A 19,138-nucleotide genomic window follows, 5' to 3' on the forward strand; every position below is an offset into this window, starting at 1 on the left:
ATTGATAGAGGCAGGAGCTACAGATCGGGAGCCAAAGGACTGAGAAGGTACAGGGTACGACCGAGAGGAGATGTTAGATGCTATAGCCAGATGGTCAGAGTATCTTGTCTTGTACTAGTGGATGTATGAGGGCCATTATCCCTGGTACGGGAGCCCTAGACTGTTGTATTATATGTTGTTAATATAACAAAGTTGGGTTGAAAAATTAAAAAGTTGTCTATGTTCTGTGCATATGTGATTTACTGCTTTATATTTCTATTGTGTAAAGTAGTTTATGGTTGAGATTCTTGGTTTGGTAGTGTCAGTGATTTTAAGACTCTAACCTAGACCCAAGGTCATGGAAATTCAACACTCTTCCTCTTCTTCCTCCTCATGGCTTGAAGATAATGGGAGTCGTCAATGTGATCTTGATCTTCGGTCCTCTGTTGTACTCTGGTGTTGCTTTGTCTTCTCGCCTGATTATCATATTATCTCTTCATCTCCATAGGTCTCTTCTAGCTTGGTATCCTTCTCATTTTCCTCCATAATCATCATCATGATCGGATAGAGTACTTGCAACTAAAATCCAATTATGACAAGACAACATCAGTCCAAAAACTCTTAATATAACATGTTTTATGAAATCACTTGTTTGGGCTGGAACCAGGTGGCTAATTAGGTGATTGAATTAGGGATTACGTAGTTCCAGAGGCCAAGGTCCGGGACTGAGGCTTGAGACCGTGCAATGCACATTTTAGGATGGCCAAGGCTAAAGGATTGCTTAATTGAGGGGCTCAAGAGCTCAAGGCTGGGGCATGAGGCTTGAGGTTGCCCAATGCGCAACTATGGAAGGACAGATTTAGGAACTACGTAGTTGAGGGAATTACAAAGTCAAGGGCTTAGAATGAGCCTTGAGATTTCGTAATGCGCAATTCAGGATTGGCTAGGATCATCAATTGTGCAGTTGGGGAACTCAAGGAGGTAGTTTGAGGGCTTGAGCACAAATTTTTCCCACTACGCAATAATCTGGAAGGAAAGGAAGCCAAGTGAATGCGTAGTTGTGCAATTCAGGAGTTCAAGGCTGAGGCTTGAGGATTGAGGTTGCGCAATGTGCAGTGAAGGATTGGTTGGAGAAGAAAACTGCGTAGTTCTAGAGCTCTGGGGCTGGGCTTAAGCTATAGAAATTAATGTGTAGATTCAAAATTGCTCATGAAATTTACTAAATCACAAGACTCGAGGCTACTGTACTGATATGCGGAAGTTAATTCACCATCTAGAACACAAATCATAGACATGCAAAAGGAAACATCACACATGCACAAATATTTATCTAGGGGAAAGAAACTTCTCAAAAAACCTTTCTATATGTATTGCATTAGTCATAAAATAGAGATGAAATACATATGCTTGCTCAAGCTTGAGCACACCTTGTAAGTGTATAGTCTATCCCTCTACCTGACTAACTGACTCTGGCCAACACTAGCCAATTAAGCCCTCCAAGCTCCTATTTCCTTATGTTGTTCCTTGATTAAATTAGCCTCTATTATTTAGGAAGTTCCCTCTATCGTATTTCACAATTCCTCTAGGTCCTTCCTTTGACTGCATGCACCACTTGTACACATGGGAATAGTCTATAACTGATAATACACTACCTTGGAATCTCCATCTCAACTGGGTAACTTGAATTCTCTACATGCAAAAATTATTTTGGGCTGATTGATCAATTGACTAGTTGATCACTCAGTTTTGTTGAAGTTCCACTTGCACAACTTAACCTCCACTAGTTATTCTAACAATTATAATTAGCTTAACTGGAAATCACTCAATTTAACTGAAATAGATTGCTACAAATTAGCGATCAATCATATTGAACTGAACTCAAGCTTCCCAAACATGAATTAATTGAGTTAACTGAGTGACAAGTTCCATGTGACCTTAGTTAACTACCTCCAAGATTTCTGTTGAAATAGAAATTCAAATTTTCTCTAGTTTGACTAATGCAAAGTCAAACTGAGATTTTCTTGCTACATTTTCAACATGAGAACTGCGATTGCACAATGCACAGTTCTGGGAGGCAAAGATGACGTATTGCATAGTTCCAAGAGGCAAGCCTGCTGCTTAAGGACTAAGACTGTGCATTTTGCAATTGAGGAGGGATGGATGAGGCTGAGTGGCCCCGTCTGGGAGTTTTCTCAGTTTTGACTAAGTGTTGGATCAATGAGAGGAAGTTGAAAAAAATCAAGACTTGAACATGATCATGCAATTAGTTCACTTGACAACGCAAGATGTGTTAGAGTTGGTTTGGTCATCCCTTCGTCAGAGATCAAAACTCTTTTTGCATTTCATTTTTAGGTGTCCCATCTCGCTCGATTAGTTGCATTCCGTTAGGAGCATGCCATAAACTCTGTCGGAAGGGCTTTTGTCATTCATCCCCCTCATGCTTTGCACTGCTGGCTCAAGTCTGTTCATCAAAATCAAGTCTTAAAAGTCATTTGCAGTCTTGTTTCAGTTTCTAGGTCATAACAGTCATTTTAGTCATTAGGTCTAGGGTTAGTCAATTTGGTCTTCAACAAGGTCTAATAAAGCCAGTAGGCTAGAGGGAGGTTCTTAATAAGTTGTTATTTCAAAGATTTTTATCGTCATACGGATGGATTATGACTTTTCTTCAAAACTCTGTTTTGAAGACAAGTCGACATTTCGTTTTTTGTAATAATTTTCAAAAAATTTCAGTTCTTGAATTCTTCAGGCACAACCCTGGTCTCCTTTGCCAAATTCCATGTCAGCTATTCCTGCAAAAAATTGCCAAGAATTTCATCATTTCAACCAAAAAATCAAGGAGGAAACAAAAAGACAGAGTTGTATTAATTGTGAAAAAGTGCCAATTTCAAAACATTACAAAAATGGGTTTTGAAGAACCAAAAATCAAATCAATGTCTTTATAAAGGTTTTGCCATGAAGATCAATGTCATTTTACATGCCAAGGTCAAAGAGAAGCATTTCAAAGTGAATTGGGTGAGCAAGTGCGTGTTTTGGGGTGAAATTGCTTGCAACTAGCCGGCGCGGTGCACAGAACAGGTGGCGCGGTGCACTGGAAGCACGCAGCGCACTGGGAGAAATTGCCTAGTGTTATTCTGAACGGGCGCGGCGCACTGGGTTCTTGGCACGACGCATACAGTCCACAACCCGAATTTTCTTGAAATTTCTCCAAGTTTCTCATTCCTTGCGTGGATTTGCCAGGTAGAGCCTTCTTCTTGATGTTGCATCAAATTTTTTGATAAGTGATGGTGGTTTATGGGTGATTACGGTTGAAACAAAAATCCAAACCCTACATCTAAAGTGCCTTCAAAGGAAGATTGCTGTGGGTTCTTAAATCTTTGATTTGTCACCAAGGACTCTCCTCCTTCCCTATTTCTCCCTTGTTTCATCATTTCCTACCCCCCCACTAAGCTCATCAATCCTACATTTTCTTTCCTACATTCAAATCCCAAAACCCCGAAACCCTAGCCCTTATAAAATCTCCTAACCCTATACATAAAACCCCTCTAACCTCCCTCCTTTCCCTAATAAAATTTATTCTAATATTCCCTAATCCCTTACTGTTTCCCCTTCCTAACATTCCCTTGTTGCATTTTTTTCCCCTTGGTGGCAGAATCCAACTATATTGCATTACAACACAGTAGTTTCATACATCATTAAAGAGCAGTCCAAGCACAGTTCATATACAACAACATCTTTTCTTCAAGGTATTTTGTACAGCAGTCATGGCATCTGAGCATTCATCGGATTATGAAGTGGAAACCCAAAGTGACTCACCCTTGGAAGAACAGGCACCCCGGAGGCCTCATAAAGGTGGCAGACATGTTAGAGAAGAACCAATCACCCTTACAGAATTGCAGGCCTGCCCTCTTGCCATGTTTTGTTTTCAGCATCAGTCATGCTATGAGTTTTGTCAAAAGGTGGCTAGTGTTCAATTTCATCATGAGTTGGCTCGTCTATTTGTGCTACACTTACATGGAGATCAAGCTACCTTAGCTGGTGTCACCTTCACGCTTACACCAGAATATGTCTCATTAGCAACCGACATACCGAACATTGGAGAAACATGGCACAAGAAGCAGAAGATTGATCGACAACATTATGAGCCATACATTAAAACCAGTTTCTTGAGGCAGCTCAAGAGAGTGTTCCCATTCCGATATCTGAAAGATGAATATGCTCCACTAATGAAGTTGATCATGAAATATTTCAGCTGTGAGGGACGGTTCTCTCGTATCTATGCTTATCACATCAGGTTGCTCATGCATTTCACCAGGGTACAGATGATGAACATTTCATATTTCATTTGCCGGAACATAGAGAGGATGACCACCTTTATGCATCACAAAACCCCTCAGCAGCAACTTAACAGTGTCTATCATTTTGCTCTTCATGAGCTTGGAGTACAGGGCATCACTTGGGATGATTTCATCTCTCATGAATTCTTTAGAGCTTCACGGGGATTATCAAAGGTTAAGCATGAAGGTGGACCTTCTCATCAGTATGAGCACCATGAGACCGCTAGTGTGCCCGTATTCATCACATATCAGAGAGGCACCAGACATTTGTTTGCAGCGGCAAAGCGAGTGTTATCTCCACCCGAGGTGGAAGGGGCCTCGCTTCCTCCATAAGCATCACAGGTACAGGATAAAGGCAAGAGGCCAATGCAGGATGAGGGGCCTTTAGGTGAAAGAGAGACTGACTTCATTCTCATTCATGATGATGATACAGATACGAGCCCATAAAGTGCCAAGCTTAGGGAGATCATCCAGGAGCAGCAAAAAGAGATCCAAGCCTTATCCCTTGACTTGGAGAGAGCTAAGTGGACCATGAAGTACTTGGAGCAGAGGAACAAATAGCTTGAGGATCAACAAGCAATCATGGAGCTACAAAACATTCGCGAGAATCGCCAGGCTGCACAAAGGAGAAGAATTGAGCTCACGTCATTGGAGCAAGAGATTAATGAGGATTGGGAGGCCAATCTTGAGAGAGTTAACATGCACTTAGAGAGGCTGTTGGACAAGGTTGACAAGGACCATGCTTTGCTGAGACACATGGCTTTTCACTACATGGCACGAAACAAGGTCTGCAAGGCCCGAATCAGGAATTTAAAGGCAAAATTGAGAAAGGCAATAAAGAAGCAAAAGAGGCAAAGGGAGCTCGATCATCTTCAGATATTGGCCGAAGCCTCTTTAGCCCAGCATAACACTTAATGAAGAATCTCCAGCCCAAATTTCAAGAAATTTGGGGCATTTTTGGTATTTTTGCAAATTTTTGTACAAAAAATAGGGTTTTTCTCCCTGTGCGCCGCGCCACGTGGCGCGCGCTTATGATAGGAGGCTCCAAATGAATTTTTTTTTATATTTTTGGATTTTTCATGAAAAATCATGACTTCTAGTGCATGGCCAAGAAGTTTGGGCAAGTTTTGAGTCCTCAGGAGGTCAAAAAACACCCTAAAAATGACCTCTCTGCCCCTAATTTCACACACAGGAATCAGTCTTGGGAGATTGAGGTTTTGTAGGGGAAAATGGGCACCAAATTCAGAAATTCCACTTGGGTTGGAAAGTAGACAGGCAGGGATTTCCAACAAGCACACTTGGGCTCAATTTGGACTTTAGAAAGTGCCTCAAACTCAGTCTCAAAGTGGCGCTATGCACAAAGAAATTGGCGCGGCGCACAAAGGTTTTTTGCCCAATTTTTCACCTTCCAACTCAGAAATTCAGCCAGTTTGACTAGTTTTTCTTTGTGATGTTATTTTTGATTTATCTTGATGTAATTGGATCAACATGATGTAATTTTGGTACTTATTTACTTGTTCTAGAGGATTCATTCACTAAAAAGTGAAAATTTAATGAATGAATCAGTTTCCTACCTTATAAAGGCAAGTAGTTTTGATTGCCTAGATTTTAGTTCTTTGTTTAGAATTGGTTGAAACAACTCCTATAATGATGAGCTAGAACCCTAGAGGCAAGGGAATGGGTTGGGCTAGTCTATATCATGTAATTTCTAAGTCATTTTCTAGGTTGGACTCTTGGGAAAAGTTTGGCATATCATTGTACATTCTATCTCTGCATTTTTGGCTAAGGAAAGACCAGGGTTTTGCAGCACTGTTTGGGATCCATGTGGCTTTATGTCTTGATGGTGTGCTTCTATGAGTAATTGTAAGTTTCATTAGTGTTATGTGAATCATTTTCCTCTCTTTTCTTCTGAATTTGAACAAATGAGTGATTAAGGTGGAATTCATTAACTGTTATGCTCTGCCTTTGAATTTGTTTAAATTTCTATGTTTTCATTTGTTTAAGGAGAATTCTTGAGACTCTCTTGCTCTCCTTAGCTACTCACTAGTCTTATCTATCCATCTCATTCACTTTAAAGCATCAAAACAATTGCCTTCCTTGCCCCAATCAGAACTTTGCAGAAACTGTGCCTCATCCTCGAGCCCAATTTGCCTTTCCCTGTTTCCAACACAAAACCCTCAAAAAATCAAATCAAATCCTTTGCACTTAATACCTAGCCTAAAATCAGTTGCTAAATTAGTCATCTCTAGCCCCATTGATTATCTTTTGCTAAGATTGACTCGGAGCGAGCCCTCTCCTGTCCTCGTAGGGCTAGCTACGAGGCTGAGCGTGGTTTGATGTGGACCTAGAACCTTGTCTTTTAAGCCTGAGACAAATCTAGGCTCTAACATAGTGGCGACCATACTGAGGAAGAAAATGGTTTGCTTGTTGATGTCATTGGTTTTCTAAGCTACAGACGGAGCCTGAAGTTATGCCAGGTAGCCTTCGAAACGCTTTTGCTTTGCATTAGCGCAAGTAGATAAACGCTGCTTTAGTCAATCTCCCGTCTAGCTTGTAAACGCGACGTCTAACTTGTTAATTGCCCCAGTACATGTATCAAGTTCAGATCTGATTGTTGATGGTGGACAACGATCAGGCATAAGAAGGCTGAAATCATTCACCTGGCGACTTCATTCACTGAAAAATCCAGAGATCAATGCTTCATGGTGACTCCACTGCAGGAAGATTAGTAGCTTTAAGGTTTTCAAGATGGATCAGGTTGCAAGAAGATACGCTCCCATGAGCCGAGATCACATCCCAGGTTTTCCAAATAAAATGCCCAAGGTAGATTGGTCAAAGAATTTGCCTATGTTCAGAAATGTGGAAGGTAATGACGCTGCTCTTCATTTGGTGAAATTTCACATTCATGTGCATAAATTAAAGATCAATTTTCCTGAAGACTGTTTGATGAAAATGTTTATGGCTACTCTGGAAGACGAAGCCCGATCTTGGTATGAAAGTTTGCCACCTACTTCTATTTATTGTTTAAAAGATTTTCATGCAATATTCTTTGAAAGGTATAAAGAATCATATCCATCCTTGGCTTTAGTTCAGGATTGTTGTAGCCATGTTCATAGTTTTATTGAAAATCTTGAGAAAGTTTATGAAGATGATAATTTCATGGATGATGAGATCATGGAGGCCCTGTATGAAAATCCGTTTCAGCAGCATAAAGACGATCATGAAAATTTGCAGCAGGATCAAGATCTTAGTACGGTGGAAGATGAAGGAATTGTGCATTTTGACAGTCAACAGGAATTACATGAAATGGATCAGCAGTATGAGGAAAATTTGTACACTCCCTCACTTGAAATTAATGAAGACAATCACTGTTTGAGCAGAAGAAAACAAAAAGTATTATCTTCTCTGTCTGAACATGAGATAGATCAACTCTTGAATGGTCATGTTACAGCTCCAGTTAACACAGATCTGCAGTGTGCACATGGTCAAGAAGGTGATGGTGGAACTTTTTACTCTTCTGAAAAGGATGACAGTCCTGTCAGCAGCTTTATAGATCAGCAGGTTGCAGATGTCCATATGGCTGAAAGTGAGGAAAGAGAGTGTCATTTCAGATCTGTCCATAAAAGAAAACAGCATGCAGGGAAGTCCAGTTCTAATTGATAATGTCAAGACAGTCATTTCAGATCTAGATTCAGATGGTGATGACCAAGAATACCTTGTGCTGAATCTCACGAAGGAGAACTCTGCTTTTGAAATCATCTGGAATAAAGAAGACAGAGCTATGCATCTAATTGTTTTCATGTCATCAGAACAAAGCCTTCATAAAGAGGTAATCCAGTCAGTTCATAAACAAAAACAAGATGAGGTCTTCGCTCAAGTAAGTAAAGAGGTTTCTCTGGATGAATTTATGGTAGATGATAGAAATGTTAGTGTTGGGTTTCACGAAACATCTGAAGTTTCTTTTCTCATGATTGATGAACGTGATAAGAATTTGGCTGTCATATCATATGAAGGTGACCTACCATATATTTAGACTTCAGAAGAGCAGACCATTCAGGATTCCATTTCAGATTCTTCTTCATATGTTTCATGTTTTGAAATGTTCTTTGAAAAGGAAATCTTCTCATCTACTTGTTCATAATTTTTTGAGAACCAGGTACTTGCTTTTACTGAAGTACATGATGAAGGAGGATCAGAATCAAAAGAAAAAGACACTTTGTTTTGTTAGCAGGAGGTCAATCCTCATGTTTTTCATGATCCAATGGCCAATCTGTTGCAGTCAACAGTGAAGGTGATTATTGCAGTATTCAGTGATGAAGGAGATCATGGTCAATTATGTTTTTGGATGCCCAGTTACCAGTGTCCGTTGTTGACCAGAATATTTGATCAGGAGAATCAGTCAGCAAGGCATCTGCTTGATTGGTTACATTGGCATTTTGATACAGTTTGATCGTATCTTGCCTTGTAAGAAACACAGGTGGTTATGTACTACCACCAAGCTTTAAGTTTTAAGTTCAGGTCTTAGTCATTTTGAGTTAGTTTGTTAAAGTCAAGTTTTTTCAGTCATTTCAGCAGTCATTTCAGTTTAAAGTTGATTTAGTTTGAGTCAAATTTTCAGTCAATAAATCAGTTAAACAGTCTAGTTTTGATTTGGACTCCATAGCCCAATGGACGAAGGCATTGTCGCTCTTCCAGAGATCTGCCGTTCTTGGCACCTCCAAGGAGCTACCATTCCCATTGGAGCCAATGTTAGAGCCGGTCTAGTCATCCCTTCGTCAGAGATCAAAACTCTTTTTGCATTTCATTTTTAGGTGTCCCATCTCTCTCGATCAGTTGCATTCCGTTAGGAGCATGCCATAAAATCTGTCGGAAGGGCTTTTGTCATTCATCCCCCTCGTGCTTTGCACTGCTGGCTCAGGTCTGTTCATCAAAATCAAGTCTTAAAAGTCATTTGTAGTCTTGTTTCAGTTTCTAGGTCATAACAGTCATTTTAGTCATTAGGTCTAGGGTTAGTCAATTTGGTCTTCAACAAGGTCTAATAAAGCCAGCAGGCCAGAGGGAGGTTCTTAATAAGTTGTTATTTCAAATATTTTTATCGTCATACGGATGGATTATGACTTTTCTTCAAAACTCTGTTTTGAAGACAAGTTGACATTTCGTTTTTTGTAATAATTTTAAAAAAATTTCAGTTCTTGAATTCTTCAGGTGCAGCCCTGGTCTCCTTTGCCAAATTCCATGTCAGCTATTCCTGCAAAAAATTGCCAAGAATTTCATCATTTCAACCAAAAAATTGAGGAAACAAAAAGACAGAGTTGTATTAATTGTGAAAAAGTGCCAATTTCAAAACATTACAAAAATGGGTTTTGAAGAACCAAAAATCAAATCAATGTCTTTATAAAGGTTTTGCCATGAAGATCAATGTCATTTTACATGCCAAGGTCAAAGAGAAGCATTTCAAAGTGAATTGGGTGAGCAAGTGCGTGTTTTGGGGTGAAATTGCTTGCAACTAGCCGGCGCGGCGCACAAAACAGGTGGCGCAGCGCACTGGGAGAAATTGCCCAGTGTTATTCTGAACGGGCGTAGCGCACTGGGAGCACGCGGCACACTGGGTTCTTGGCACGGCGCATACAATCCATAGCCTGAATTTGCTTGAAATTTCTCCAAGTTGCTCATTCCTTGCATGGATTTGCCTGGTAGAGCCTTCTTCTTGATGTTGTATCAAATTTTTTGATAAGTGATGGTAGTTTATGGGTGATTACAGTTGAAACAAAAATCCAAACCCTACATCTAAAGTGCCTTCAAAGGAAGATTGTTGTGGGTTCTTAAATCTTTGATTTGTCACCAAGGACTCTCCTCCTTCCCTATTTCTCCCTTGTTTCATCATTTCCTACCCCCCCACTAAGCTCATCAATCCTACATTTTCTTTCCTACATTCAAATCCCAAAACCCTGAAACCCTAGCCCTTATAAAATCTCCTAACCCTATACATAAAACCCCTCTAACCTCCCTCCTTTCCCTAATAAAATTTATTCTAATATTCCCTAATCCCTTACTGTTTCCCCTTCCTAACATTCCCTTGTTGCATTTTTTCCCCTTGGTGGCAAAATCCAACTATATTGCATTACAACACAACAGTTTCATACATCATTAAAGAGCAGTCCAAGCACAATTCATAAACAACAGCATCTTTTCTTCAAGGTATTTTGTACAACAGTCATGGCATCTGAGCATTCATCGGATTATGAAGTGGAAACCCAAAGTGACTCACCCTTGGAAGAACAGGCACCCGGAGGCCTCATAAAGGTGGCAGACATGTTAGAGAAAAACCAATCACCCTTACAGAATTGCAGGCATGCCCTCTTGCCATGTTTTGTTTTCAGCATCAGTCATGCTATGAGTTTTGTCAAAAGGTGGCTAGTGTTCAATTTCATCATGAGCTGGCTCGTCTTTTTGTGCTGCACTTACATGGAGATCAAGCTACCTTAGCCGGTGTCACCTTCACGCTTACACCAGAATCTGTCTCATTAGCAACCGGCATACCGAACATTGGAGAACCATGGCACAAGAAGCAGAAGATTGATCGGCAGCATTATGAGCCATACATTAAAACCAGTTTCTTGAGGCAGCTCAAGAGAGTGTTCCCATTCCGATATCTGAAAGATGAATATGCTCCACTAATGAAGTTGATCATGAAATATTTCAGCTGTGAGGGACAGTTCTCTCGTCTCTATGCTTATCACATCAGGTTGCTCATGCATTTCACCAGGGTACGAACGATGAAAATTCTGTATTTCATTTTCCGGAACATAGAGAGGATGACCACCTTTATGCAGCACAAAACCCCTCACCAGCAACTTAACAGTGTCTATCATTTTTCTCTTATTAAGATTTTGGTGGTTCATCAACTTGGAGTACATGGCATCACTTGGGATGATTTCATCTCTCGTGACTTCTTCAGAGGTTCACGAGGATTATCAGAGGTTAAGCATGAAGGTGGACCTTCTCATCAGTATGAGCGCCATGAGGCCGCTAGTGTGCCGGTATTCATCACATATCAGAGAGGCACCAGACATTTGTTTGCAGTGGCAAAGCGAGTGTTATCTCCACCCGGGGTGGAAGGGGCCTCACTTCCTCCATCAGCATCACAGGTACAGGATAAAGGCAAGAGGCCAATGTAGGATGAGGGGCCTTCAGGTGAAAGAGAGACTGACTTCATTCTCATTCATGATGATGATACAGATACGGGCCCATAAAGTGCCAAGCTTAGGGAGATCATCCAGGAGCAGCAAACAGAGATCCAAGCCTTATCCCTTGACTTGGAGAGAGCTAAGTGGACCATGAAGTACTTGGAGTAGAGGAACAAACAGCTTGAGGATCAACAAGCAATCATGGATCTACAATACATTCGCGAGAATCGCTAGGCTGCACAAAGGAGAAGAATTGAGCTCACGTCATTGGAGCAAGAGATTAATGAGGATCGGGAGGCCAATCTCGAGAGAGTTAACATGCACTTAGAGAGGCTGTTGGACAAGGCCAACAAGGACCATGCTTTGCTGAGACACATGGATTTTCACTACATGGCACGAAACAAGGTCTGCAAGGCCCGAATCAGGAATTTAAAGGCAAAATTGAGAAAGGCAATAAAGAAGCAAAAGAGGCAAAGGGAGCTCGATCGTCTTCAGATATTGGCTGAAGCCTCTTTAGCCTAGCATAACACTTAATGAAGAAGCTCCAGCCCAAATTTCAAGAAATTTGGGGCATTTTTGGTATTTTTGCAAATTTTTGTACAAAAAACAGGGTTTTTCTCCCTGTGCACCGCGCCACGTGGCGCGCGCTTATGATAGGAGGCTCCAAATGCAAATTTTTTTATATTTTTGGATTTTTCATGAAAAATCATGACTGTTGGTGCATGGCCAAGAAGTTTGGGCAAGTTTTGAGTCCTCAGGAGGTCAAAAACACCCTAAAAATGACCTCTCTGCCCCTAATTTCACACACAGGAAGCAGTCTTGGGAGATTGAGGTTTTGGAGGGGAAAATGGGCACCAAATTCAGAAATTCCACTTGGGTTGGAAAGTAGATAGGTAGGTATTTCCAAAAAGCACACTTGGGCTCAATTTGGACTTCAGGAAGTGCCTCAAACTCAGTCTCAAAGTGGCACGACGCACAGAGAAATTGGCGCGGTGCACAGAGGTTTTTTGCCCAATTTTTCACCTTCCAGCTCAGAAATTCGGCCAGTTTGACTAGTTTTGCTTTGTGATGTTATTTTTGATTTATCTTAATGTAATTGGATCAACATGATGTAATTTTGGTACTTATTTACTTGTTCTAGAGGATTCATTCACTAAAAAGTGAAAATTTAATGAATGAATCAGTTTCCTACCTTATAGAGGCAAGTAGTTTTGATTGCCTAGATTTTAGTGCTTTGTTTAGAATTGGTTGAAACAACTCCTAGAATGATGAGCTCGACCCCTAGAGGCAAGATAATGGGTTGGGCTAGTCTATATCATGTAATTTCTAAGTCATTTTCAGGGTTGGACTCTTGGGAAAAGTTTGGCGTATCCTTGGACATTCTATCTTTGCATTTTTGGCTAAGGAAAGACCAGGGTTTTGCAACACTGTTTGGGATCCATGTGGATTTATGTCTTGATGTTCTACTTCTCTGAGTAATTTTAAGTTTCATTAGTGTTATGTGAATCATTTTCCTCTCTTTTCTTCTGAATTTGAACAAATGAGTGATTAAGGTGGAATTCATTAACTGTTATGCTCTGCCTTTGAATTTGTTTAAATTTCCATGTTTTCATCTGTTTAAGGAGAATTCTTGAGACTCTCTTTCTCTCCTTAGCTCCTCACCAGTTTGATCTATCCATCTCATTCGCTTTAAAGCATCAAAACGATTGCCTTCCTTGCCCCAATCAGAACTCTGTGAAAACTGTGCCTCATCCCCGAGCCCAATTTGCCTTTCCCTGTTTCCAACAAAAAACCCTCAAAAAATCAAATCAAATCCTTTGCACTTAATACCTAGCCTAAAATCAGTTGCTAAATTAGTCATCTCCAGCCCCATTGTTTATCTTTCGCTGAGATTGACCCGGAGAGATCCCTCTCCTGTCCTCGTAGGGCTAGCTACGAGGCTGAGCGTGGTTTGATGTGGACCTAGAACCTTGTCTTTTAAGCCTGAGACAAATCTAGGCTCTAACAAGATGAAACACTAAGAAAACATGAACTACATACTTTCCTTAATGCGGCAACATTGTGATAGCTCACTCCAAGTGCAACACTAAAGGTACACTTTGCGACGACAGTGATGAAACTTGTGCGACAGTGCTTGATACTTTGGAAATGAGTGCGATACATGTTTACATGATAAGGAAAACTCACTAAAATAAATATTACCCCTTGAAACAACTAGAACTAGCTTTTGTACAATATGCGACACTTGACATGCTAAAAGATGACACCCACGGTATGAAAAGAAAAGTGCGAACGAAACTTGCGATATGTGAACAACAGTGAAAGCGACACATGTCGAAGAAAAGATAACATGAAAAATAAACTAATTAAAGTGAAATCAAGCAAAAGAGACAGTCGAAAACATGAAAACGACACTCGCAAAAGTGAAGGTGCACAAAAGCGACTGTTTGAAAAACTCACCGAAATAGAAGTACAAACACAACCAAAACTGAGATATTGTCAATGACAGTGTGTACTAACTATTGACATGGGTTCAACATTGCACAGTAACTATCTTGATGGACCGTGCTTGGTCTCTTCAAGCATGTGTAAAAGAATGCACTCATGAACTTGTTGCAGACTGATCATGTGTGGGTAGGTGACTCAACACTTACAATCCAAGAAGGAAGCTCAAAGACTTAATAAAGAATCAACTGACCAAGAAGTGGATATGGAATGAATGATCACAAGATCCACAATAGGCTCCAAAATCCAAGTGTAGGCAAAATTTTGGAGGGTGTTTGTCACAACGACAACACTTGGAGACACACTGGTAGAATTCTAACTTCTCTGCTTTGGTCAAATATTTTGTAAAGGGTCTAGTTCCTTGGGGAGTATTAATTCCTCATTTGGATTAACCCAGCTTCCCCACTTACCCTGTGTGTAAACATATCCCCCTTCATTCCTCCTCAATTGAACACAAACATAGAACCAACGATATCACAATGCTTTAAGATTGGACAAAGGTAATGTATCACACGATCTTTAGATTTTTAGAGTATCGTTTTTCATCTCTGGTGTTTCTCTACTGCCAGCAGGCCTGGAAAGTACCCCGAAGGAGTCACTTCAAGAAAAAAAACATCGCTCCACTTTCAGCGAGCCTGGACAGTACCCCGACGGAGTTGTTGGCTTCACCTCCCTACGCAGGAAGCCTTTCTCTCTTTATTTATTTTATTTTATATGGGATTGTGCATTGACACTTATTCATTTCATGGGTGAAACCCGACTTATTGAGAGAATAAGAGGTTGTTCCTTCAGAGAAGCATATGTAACACCTCTAATATTGGTTTGCTCGTTTAGATTTTCCCCTTGTCCTTCTCTACTTGATTGGATCGGCATGGAAAACGCTAAAACATAGAGAACGATCGTAGGGATGAGGTTTCCAGAATAGACACCGATATCATGGTTCAACACAGAGCTTTCCTCATGCAAGAATTGTATTTTCCGTCAGAAAATCATCGACCAAAGGATAACCAAGACAAGGAAAAAGGAATGAAGGTTAGTAAAATGTTGCAATGTCACAAAGCGATCTTCTATTTCACCACATTGTCTTTAGAGCGAAAGGGGACATCCTTCATATGAAGTCTTATTAAATAAAACACAACAGAAGAGACAAGACACAATAAAAACCAAAACCAAAAGGACAAAGCAAATAAAGGCTAAACCAAAAATAGAATGCGAGACAAAAAGAAGAAAACAAGAAAGACTAACAGAGAGCAAGTGAAATATGGGTGCAAGAATGGGAAACTAGAATGTAGCTAGACTTACTCCTATCCTAACCAATTAGAAGGTTAGGGTCAAGTATAATGAAATTTCCAATGAAGCCATCGTAGCTACTCCCGATTTGCATAAAAAAAGATACGAACAATTAAAACTGATATAAAGTGATGTGCAAAAGAAAAGATAAGAGCTTGAATAACTTGCACAAAAAATAGAAGGTATTTCCTGTCAGCATAAATATATGCCATAGCCACTACTTCTAACCAATTCACATTCTTACCTTTTTGATAAAAACCATCACTAAACAAACCTCGAAAGATTCTTGCGGATGTGTCTTCATCTGCACTGTACTGCTTAGCAAGCATGAGGAAAGATCAAAACTTGTTAGTTGCGATGGATCTTTGCAAGTAAGATTGCTCCAACCATTCAACGATTGGATCATGAAATTCAAAAAAATCCTATTGAAAACCATGAAATCTTTGAAAATATGAATTTTCAATTAAAAGTGCAGGATCAAGATGAGCATCTTGTAAGGGAAAATGAATTTGATCATGCTCAGAAGGCTCATCAAGATAGTGATGGTCTGACAAAACCATCATAAGCGCCTCAACAGCTTGACAAGTATTTGAACAATGAGATAAAATATAAAGAATAATCAATGTGAAACAACTCTCATCGGATATATTGATAAGGAAATGATAAGTTGGATGATAGTTACTAAAGCAAGAATGATGATAAGATGGAACGATTACATCATGAGATTCTCTATTAGTATATAGAAAAGATATATCAGTCTGGACATATTTATGAATTCCTTAAACAAAAGAATCATCTTCCTCGCATGATAAATATGACAAACCATTTCCTTTTAACTGGTTACACATTGCCTTAACATCATAATCGTCGAATGGAGTGAAAATTAATGCCAATATAGCAAACATACGAAACCAGTCAGGATACAATGAGTGAATAAGAATTTGATTCACCAAATAAATCATGCATTAATTATCATTCAAGAGGATTTCAGGTGTAATGAAGAAAATGATTCGCAATATAACATTCACAAGAAAAACCAGGATTTGACTATTTTGAAATGAATTTGATAGAAACGACTCCTTCAACCAAAGATAATATTTGAAATGATCAACTTCACAGTTCCATGATTCTATAAGAGATGCACATTCCAAACCCGAGTTAAGTATAAGAGCCTTGCATGGAGATGAATCAAATGAAGAAGATTCTTGAAATCAATTAGAAATAAAATATAGAAAGTTCGGAAGCCTACATCCGAAATACCAAACATCTTTCAAGAAGGAATTTAAATCCAATGAAACCATGCAAAGAAACGGATTTTGCGAGAAAAAAATACATTTGACTTAGTTCAGGGACCCTATCATAGTCGTGAGAGCTTGACATAACCATCAATGAAAATTGAAGTTCCTCGACTTCCTGAAAAGTCCCGTAACTTTCAAGGATTGTAAAATCGCATTTTGAAGATTGAACCAGATCACACATGGTGTGAGGATAGATACTACCACTGATTTCAATAAGACCACTACTAAGCAGATGGTAGCCATCTTTGTCACTGATTTGACTGGATTTTACAACTTCAACAACCATATTACTCAAGTCGAAATATTCTTCTGATCTCAAACATGGAGATGTACGAATCAAAGAAACCTCATGAGAAAGTTGGTTTTAAGAGTTGTCCTCGTGCAAAACAAGATATGATGAGGGATGGAAAGAATACTGAGTGATTTGGTTTTTTTCCTTTTCATCATTGATATCCTCACTACCTTGTGTCAGTTGAGAAGTTAGCTCATGATATGAAGAACTTGAAGAGCATGGAGTATCTTCATCGCAAGTTAATTCATTGCAAACAGAAGAACACAAGGGATAGTGAGATGACAAGAAGTTTCCATAATAGAATATTCCTCGATCAAATCAGATTCTAAATATAAATATTTCAAATCAAAATATTCCTGAGGAACCGAAGGATTTGTTGATGCACTTGGGCATTCATTGTTGTAGGGAAAAGTATCCGACTCGGATGACCCTATCCCACTCTAAGGGTGACAGTTCCTTAGCAACAACTGTAAAACAAACTACTTAAGGTTTACTTCTTTATGAAAGCAAAAGAGAATGGAGAAAGCACTAACCGTTGCCTTGCGCTTAATGTCGAATCCAAACTCTTCTCTTTGGCCGCTTGCTCCTAGCTCTTTGTTCTTCTGCTCGCCCAGCTACGATGGGATCCTGCAAAATAACAAAGAAGGAAACTACAAGAGGCATGCAATCATAACTGGTTCATGGATTAGTGTAAACCAAACATGCAATCATCACAATATATAATTGAAACAAAAGCACATAGAAGAACCTCAATAGCTTTTATTAATGAAGAAATAAAGGTTCTGAGAGTATTACAACCATTGAAGGCTCCAACCCAGCAACACCTCCCAGCAGAAAGAATTGCTCTTCTTCACCTCTCTCAAACAATCACCCAATAACTCAATAGTGAAACCAACAGCATATCATTACTTTGCACAAAATTCCAGCCTCCTGAGCTCATAGGAGAGAGCTCAATATATAGATGAATTGAGAAAGGATGAGTCAGCTTGCAACTGATGTGTAGCTGCCTTGTGTCCTCTCTCTCCTCAGTTAATCTCTAGTTGATCTTCAGTTCTTGAGTCCACTTGGTGAACCTTGCTTCCACTTGGAGAAACAAAGCCTCTGACTCATCACAAGGCGAAATACCTGATCCAAGTGTCATTTTTGGAAGATTCCAAAGCAATGACTCACTGTGCCACATGTCCAAACTCGCCCAACGCAGGTGGGCTTTGTTCTACCTGCTTTGCAATGCAGGTACACCATGGAGCAGTTGTGTTTCAGCGCAGAAGCCTAGTGGAGCACCTGCTTTGATTTCAGGATTGCTTGTTTTTGAGTGTTTTCAGGTGGAGAACTGATCTGAGAGCTGTTGGTTTGCTGACCTTGTTCCTCTAGGGGTAGGAACATCATGTTTAGGGAACTTTGGATCCCTTGGATTATCGACAATTCATGCTTATTGCTGTAAGGCACAAAATTGTCTATAACAGATGCCCCCTAAAGTATGAGGTCGTTTATCGGGTGAAATGCTTTATTGAGAGGATCCGAAGTTCATTCAATCTGCTGAGAAGTGTCCTGTCATAAGATACAATACAATACATTATTTTTCATACATTTTTCATGATCTAGCTGAGGCGGGCATTCCCATGCCCAGCTTTATAAATACATTTTGGCACATAGAACAGACGATCGTCTGATGTAGACTGATATTTCTCTGCCGAAATTATCATCCTTTGAGAAGGATGATCATCTGCTGTAATGATGTACATATCAAATGTCTTTATGTCCTGAATATATATCGCAGCCCGGATGGATGAAACTAGATCCGGGGTCTTCAATCTCTTCCGATCTTCACTCGATGTACAAGTCGATCCATGTGAGAATTTCTTGAAGTCGAACATGGAAAGACATCGCTTGATTACCGGTCAATGATGTAAACCGTTAACAAGCGCGAGAGGAATCACCGATAAGGATGATGACCCTCAAGGTACGGCAGTACAATCTGCATGGTGGGAATAAAGGACTTGGCATCGACCACCATGCAAAATCTTCTGGTCGAAGGTCATTGATGTATACCTGTCACCGGAAGTGAGAAACTTGCCATTGAGGCATGCAAGCTTCAAAGTACTGAAGGGGTTGTTCCTAGATCAACTCCTTGGATAATGAGCTGATGTCGACAAGGAGCGATCCGTCAAAGGAGGGCCTTAATGAATCCCACATCATTGACACGGAACGGAGCTAGTGATTGTGATGAGGTGAAAACAAACTGTGATGTATGAT

The sequence above is a fragment of the Pinus tabuliformis genome, chromosome 2_2 (assembly GCF_031772625.1).
Source record: "Pinus tabuliformis cultivar Carrire ecotype Pingquan chromosome 2_2, CPIR1, whole genome shotgun sequence".
In the NCBI taxonomy this organism is placed as follows: domain Eukaryota; kingdom Viridiplantae; phylum Streptophyta; class Pinopsida; order Pinales; family Pinaceae; genus Pinus; species Pinus tabuliformis.